This window comes from Crocuta crocuta, unplaced genomic scaffold, assembly GCF_008692635.1.
Source record: "Crocuta crocuta isolate KB4526 unplaced genomic scaffold, BGI_CrCroc_1.0 scaffold180, whole genome shotgun sequence".
Lineage (NCBI taxonomy): Eukaryota > Metazoa > Chordata > Mammalia > Carnivora > Hyaenidae > Crocuta > Crocuta crocuta.
The window spans coordinates 5615353-5622826 of record NW_027527549.1 but is presented as its reverse complement, the minus strand read 5'-3'; the positions used below and the strand labels follow the sequence as shown (position 1 = coordinate 5622826).

At 42.2% G+C, this 7474-nt stretch overlaps 1 long non-coding RNA gene across 2 annotated transcripts in view; it reads right to left on the bottom strand.

Annotated features, from left to right (window-relative positions):
- Positions 1 to 284: 284 nt before the first annotated feature.
- LOC144234230 (uncharacterized) overlaps positions 285 to 7474 on the bottom strand; it is a 35327-nt gene continuing 28137 nt past the window's right edge. For both annotated transcript variants that reach the window (XR_013335900.1, XR_013335897.1), the window contains exon 3: positions 285 to 521. This is a non-coding gene — a long non-coding RNA (uncharacterized LOC144234230). The remainder of the gene's footprint in view (positions 522 to 7474) is intronic.

The window sequence follows — 7474 nt, the reverse complement described above, 5'->3', positions numbered from 1 at the left end:
GGAATTATTTCTGTGAAACAATCAATTTTTTGGTGCATTCTTTTATAAACTTTTTTTTTTACAAATAATCAAAGAAACATTTATTTTATTTTATCATTTTATTTTATTTTACAAATAGTTTATTGTCAAGTTAGTTTCCACATAACACCCAGTGCTCATCCCCACAAGTGTCCTCCTCCATGCCCATCCCCCCTCCCCCCCACATCCATCAGTCCTCAGTTTTTGTCAGCATTCAAGAGTCTCTCATGGTTTGCCTCTCTCCCTTTCCCCCACCATTTCCCCCCTTGTTCCTCCGTCAAGTTCCTCCTAATCCTCCTATACGTGCAAACATATGATATTTGTCCTTCTCTGCCTGACTTATTTCGCTCAGCATAACACCCTCAAGGTCCATCCATGTTGCTACACATGGCCAGATTTCATTGTTTCTCATTGCCAGTATTCCATGGTATAGATAAACCACATCTTCTTGATCCATTCGTCCATTGATGGACACTTAGGCTAAAGCCAGTTTATTATGCAATCTGTAACAGAAGGAAGAAGGAAGACATGATCTTTCTAATCCCACCACTCAGAACTCAATAACTAAATGTCTTGTTGGGTGGAATTTTAGTCTTTTTTTTTTAAAATATAATTTACTGTCAAATTGGCTTCCATACAACACCTAGTGCTCATCCCAAGTGCCCTCCTCAATGCCCATCACCCACTTTCCCCTTTCCCCCATCCAGTCTTTTTAAAAAAACAACAAATCCATTTTTGAAGCTACAGCCAGTTAAAATGTGATACTGGCATGACAGATAACTGAAACAGATTAGGAATTTCAAAAAGAGGTACAAATGCAATGGAGAGTTTATATATCTTATTTTATTTTTAAAATANAATTCCTAGCAGTGCTAGTGCTGGGTCATAGGGGAGTTCTATTGTTAATTTTTTGAGGAATCTCCAAACTGTTTTCCAGAGGGGCTGCACCAGTTTACATTCCCACCAACAGTGTAGGAGGGTGCCCATTTCTCCACAGAGAGTTTATATATTTTAGAGGTAGCATTTCCAATCTATGGATAAGAGATTATTCAATAAATGATATTGGGACAACCAGGTAGCCATCTGTAAAAATATAAAATTTGATTTACCTGTCATTTATATGAATACTAGAAGAAACTATGAGTTTTTCATAATTTTTTAAAATTGATTTTTCATTTTTTTAGAGAAAGAGAGTATGAGTGGGGGAGAGCAGTAAAGAGAGAGAGAGAGAGAGAGAGAATCCTAAGTGGGCTCCGTGCTGACATGGGGCTCGATCCCATGACCCTGGAATCACAACCTGAGCCAAAAATAAAATCAGGCACTCAACTGACTGAGTCACCCAGGTGCTTCAAAACCATGGGATTTTTAAAAAGCAATCCCAAAGTGGAAAAAACTTTTCTAAATATGTTACAAAACCAAAACCCAGGAATCATGAAATGAAAGGTGAATATATTTATCTATGTAAATAGAAAAGAATGACAAACAGGGAAATATATCTGCAGCTTAAATCACAGGGAGCTAATCTCCGTAATATATAAAAAGCCCCTCCAAATCAATAGAACTCTGACAACTCAATAGAAATGTAAAGAAAGGAAATAAACTGGCCACTAAAAAGGGAATTCAAATGGCTTTTTTAAGTTTGTGAAAAGAAACCAATGTCACTCGTAACAGATACACAAAGATGACTTACTTTTCACCCCAAGAGATAGTCAAGGTTCTGAAAAAGTGTGTATGTGTGTGGGTGTGGGGAAACAGTCATTGACAAACCAGTCAGATCTGAACGAGACAACCTGATGCACATACCTTTCAATGCAGGAATTTTATGCTACAAATCCACTCACATATGTGCAAAATATGTAAGCTATTCAAAGAGGCATTGCCAGTAATAAAAAATTGGTAAGATCCCTAGATGTTTATTGAGAGTGACCATAAACAGTCACTAAGACTATAAATCCTCATTAATTGCAGGCCACAATTGCACATTTATGGTATGTATACAATACAGTCATAAAAAGTACGGAAGGAGCTATTTATGTGTGAATATGGACCAATCTCCAAATCTGCAAGATATATTGCTAAGAGTAATATAAAAGAGGAGAGAAATGCATATAATGTATCACCATTGGTCTAAAAATGGAGGTGGGGTGGGGCGCCTGGGTGGCTTAGTCGGTTAAGCGTCCAACTTTCGCTTAGGTCATGATCTCGCGGTTCGTGGGTTCGAGCCCCGCGTCGGGCTCTGTGCTGACTGCCAGCTCAGAGCCTGGAGCCTGTTTCAGTCGGTGACTCCCTCTCTCTCTGACCCTCCCCTGCTCACGCTGTCTCTCTCTCTCTCTCTCCTAGAAATAAATAAAAATATTAAAAAAATAAAATAAAATAAAAAAATAAAAATAAAAATGGAGGTGGGGAGACCCACATGCACACACAAATACACACTGGTCACATGTGCATAAAATATCTCTGGAATGGAACGGAGACAAGTAACTTTGGATGCCTCTTCAGAGTTGGGTGACAAGGTGGTGAGCACAGAAGCAACACTTTCTGTTCCTTGTACACACTTTTGTACTTTTTGGATTCGGAACCAAATTTGACTGTCGCCTCTCCCAGTCAATCATCAATCAATAAGAAAATTTGAAAAGAGCCCCCAGCTCGGTCATCCTATTCTCCAGCTCTGACCAGCCAAGTTTCCAGTCCCTTTCCCCACCTCCACTGGCCCTTTCCAGGCTGTGGGATAGGGAATTGGAAACAAGGGGATATCTTTCCTCTGTATGCATCAAACCAAGGCTGGAGCTCTCCATGGGTTTGCAACAGCCTGCTTTTCAATCCACAGGGGTGGAGAATTTAGCTTATTTTTAAATTGGGTGGAATTCAGAAAAGAGCTGCCAAAATGATTAAATGGACTGGAGAGGCTGGTTCATAAAGAGAGATGAAAAGACATAAATGTGTGTAATTTGGCTAAGGGACAGCAGGGCCAGGCTGTGGTTAGCACACAGAAGTATTCAAACACCAGGGCAAGGGAACATTCACGGATGTAAATAGGGGGAAAAAATGAAAATATGAAAAGAAAAACAAAATGTCTCAGTCTCTCTGTCTGTCTCTATCTCCAGAGCAGCTTCTCCAGGAAAGCAATGGGCCTGTTATTCCTTGCACAAAATCCTAGGAAATCTCTACTGTGGCAGGCTGTAAAGCTCACACCAGCTCTCCCAGGCCGGGGATTAGATGTCAGCACAGAGGCTTGACTTTAGCTCCCTTTCCCTCTACCATCTCCTGCATCCAAGCGGTTACTTTGCTTGTTCTCTCCCTTCTGCATTCAGACCCAGTGAGGGTCAGACGGTCTTGTGGAGGGCGGGGGGGGTCCGCCCAGGGTGTATTAATCATCTGTATTTCGAAATCTGGCTGGGTGCCTATGATGAAGCTGGAAAACAAGATCACCCTTCCCTGCTACTATCAAGGAGTTCATGAGAGCTCATGATAGTTCTGCTCTCAAGAAGTGACCCTTGAAATGACCCAGGGTGACACGGACCAACTTAGCGGAAGCACTGGACTGTCCATTAGGCCCATCTCTTCTAACCAGCCTCTCATTAGGCCTATCCCTGGGGCACAAGGGATTATATTACTGCAAAGCCATTAAAATGAGTCCCATGGAGGTTACTTTGCTCATTGAGATCTACTTGCCTGGTCTTCTTAGCTGCTATATCTGGTTATCCCTTATATTTCTTATTAACTAAAGCTCAATCCATATTCCTTTGAGTTTGCATACTAATGTGCTAGGATATAGAGGCTGTATATACAAAAATCTCTCTGTGCATGTATGTGTAAATGCAACAGTCTGTGTGTGCATTTCTGGGTTAATTACCCATGTGTTGCTCTCTATCTAAGAAGATGCACATATGGGTAAGATCAGCCAAGAACTAGATGAGCCAAAAATAAAATTTAAGAAGCACTCTTGTAGAGATTCCAAAACTAATACTTAAGAGTATATTTTAAAACCATTTGTGGTTTATGTTTATTTAAAGTTTTCCCCATTTATCAGATGAAGGCACTGAGCTGTGGCTGAAACTGGGCCCCGTGGGCTTACTACTGGCAGCAGCAGGTGAAGCCACACCCCTGCGGGCAGACAAGAGGGTCTGAAAGGAATCACCGGGATAATTCTCAATTATTATGAAAAGACTTCTGGGTGAGGAGATGAAAAATCAGCAGTTCGGTTCTAGAACATAGGGAGGGAGAGGATTACTTCATTCTGGGCTCTGATTCTCTCGGGAAGAGGCTCTGAGGAGTCTGGCCAGCTAAAGGGCTTTCCGGCACAGTGGAGACAGACTGGATTCTGCCATATGCAACCAGGTCGGGAGCCTGGGAGCCCCACAGCAAGGGAGGAAAGCAAGTTCCTCATCGCTGCTGTGCTATGATTAGGTCTGCCTCCAGATTACAGCACGCCCAAACTCACACAAAGAAGTCACTCTGCCAAGGATGCTGTGGTGACCTCCCCCAAGTAATCAGTGACTCCACCTTCTTTCTGCTCTCCTGTCCTCAGCACTTGGCATCCAGCCGAGAGACCATCCCATGTTCCAATATGGTTGCCATAGCCTGTGTCATCGCACAACTCCTTTTGGGCAGCAGGAAGGGGAAAAGGAAGCATCTCCCAGTTTTACCAGCCCCCGCAAGGAGTGCCCCCAGTAGTCTATTGGGTTAGCCAGAACTCGGTCTTATGACCATACCTAGCTGCAAGGGAGGCTGGGAAAGATATTCTTTTAGTTCATCACCATCTCAAATAAAATTGTTTTTTCAGTAGCAAAACAATAAGGATGGAAAGGGGATTGGGTGGAAAGTTTTTCTGCAGTATCAGGGCAGAAGTGTGGTCTGTAGCAGACTATATAAGGATGGATAGCTGGCAGCTGAAGGGTGATTTTGGTGTATATATTCCATATTTGTATATCTGGAGCTGTACCAAAAAAATGATATTAAGTGTTACAATCTGTTCTTGGCTATGCTGTTAGGTTTTACAGAGAGGGTCTGTGTCTGCCCTTGGGCAGCCCCCAGGGCCTGTGGTGGTTGGTAGTGGCAGTGACCTCGGAAAGCACTGGCACTGGGCAGAATCACACAGAGCTTTCTAGAGCAGCAGAGCCACTTTACAGTCAGGGACCAGGTATCTAAGTTGTCTTTCCTGACTACGGTGACACAAGCAAGACACCTTCTAGAGACTCCCTGTGAAACATGAGAGGGTAGGAGCACCGAAGAGTGGGGCTGGGACTGCTCCACAGGTGAGGGTTACCATGTCAGGGCCCTTCGTGCTGAATCGTGTATGTGACCTCATATATAACCATGAACAGGTGAGCCTGAGGGACATCTGAATGACCTGAAATAAAGGATGCATTTCAAAGTGATACGTTATATAAACAAACACTTGGTTAAAGACATGGGGATGCATGCATTTTAGGCTAAATTCCAGCTTTTTAAAGTGCACAGTGGTTGGTGCTCACTTTCGTGATTGGTAAGCTTGGTGATTTTCAAAGCATGTTTCATGGAACTCTCTAGTTTTGTGGAGTACCTCAGAGACCAGAGGAGGGCTTTGGTCCCCAAATATCACATAGCTTACAATTCATTCATATTTTTGCATTCCACATAACTTTTCATTTCAAAATTATTTCCACTTCTCAAGATATTAGAAATTTTTGACATTGTATTATAAACTTACTAATGGTGATTATCTAATAAAGTTGGTCTCATTACCTTAAACACAGAAAAATTACAGAAAAACTGAATAGCAGGACATGGACCTACTCTTCTGGAAAAGAATATATCCAGCCTAAACCAACATACACTGAGATATGCAATACCATTCACCGTAATTTAGGTATGAAAGAAGGTTCTGGATATCATCAACTACAAAATTTAGGAGAAGAGGAAGGAATTCTACATGAGGACAAGCTTTGGAAACTCCTATTTATCCATCTGGGAAGATGAAAGGAGTGGCAGAGGGAACGGGCGGGTGGAATGTGCACTAAAAACCTGATTAAAGTTTTCCAAGTCACGGAGGATATGGAAATGGAGAATCATACACACTTTAACCAAATTCTGGAATACGACACTTGGTGAAACTCCCTGAATTTAAAAGAAGCAGATACACAACAAACAAAAGGAAGTACTACTCCATCCATGTGGGTTGAATGTAGATATTGGGTACAGAAAAGATTTAGAGACATTGTGAATCACAGGAGTTCTTCAGGTCCTGACTTCAATGAGTGGCTCTTGGGACCCTCTAAGAGGAAACTGAGGTAACCTAGAAATGTCCTAGAGTCCATCCTAACCTTTTGAAGACAGTATTTTTCAGGGTAATCATTACTTTCCACATCCCACACAGAATAACAAATCCCTTCATTCTACTTTCCAACTCAGATACTGGTCTGGGAGTACCATGGGCTGACACGGATTCTTAGGAGTGTGGTGGACATAATGGGGAGTTACTGGCATTTCCTCTACCAGCCAAGTTTTCCTAAAGCAATGAGATCCAAGGTCACTCAAAGCACAATGTACAGGACACATTCTGCTGCTAATCTCAACGTAGGACCATATGCCTGCTTTGCTCGGTTGGCATTATTCTTTGTTTATCATAACACAGATCATAATTACAACAGGCAAGTATTTATGTCACGCTACATTACTAAGAGCGCTTTTCGTAATCGCTACGTACAGGCCATTACTCCTGATTAAAAGTGAAATGTCACACTGAATGCTTTCCACAGTGAATTAAAATAATATGGCTATATACAGAGAGCTTTCCATTCTATTAAACTGTATCACTGAAATTTCTGCAGGAAAAAAAATCAACTTTGTTATTGCCAATCCAAGGCTCTATCTTCTAGCACTTCTGTTTCCTTCTGAAACAACAGGATTGGGGCACAGGAGGTTACTGAAGAATGCAATTATTGTGACACAACAGAGTTGCCTGCAATTGGGAGCTCTGAGTGGGCGGCTTATCGTACTCAGTGGCAGGAGATGAGATTCAGGCAACTCTAAAGAGACCTGAGCAATCCCCTTAAGAGAGAATCTGTTCCAATCCTGTGAGAAGTGTGGCACTTCACAGAAAAGATGGGCATTCCTGCTAAACTGAAAAGCTGCAAGTGACCTTCCAAGGTCATCTAGTTCATCCCCTTGGGGCAGAAACCCTCAGAACCCACAGTAATTCAATGATAAGGCAGCCTGCGAGAGGGTGCCTGCATTCCAGAATCACTCCAACATTAAGAACGTCACTGCCAAGAAATTCCTCTTGGGTTTAAATACAATTCTTCATGCTGTGGCTAATTTGCGTTTGTTTCTGTTTTCTGTTTTCTTCTCCTGAGAGCCAAATAAGCTGGTCAAGTAAGTCTAAGGCAAAAAGGAAAACAACCGGCCTAAAGGTGAATTCAAAACTAGACAGTTCATTCTATCTCCATTCTCCTCCTCACCACCACCCCCCCCCGCC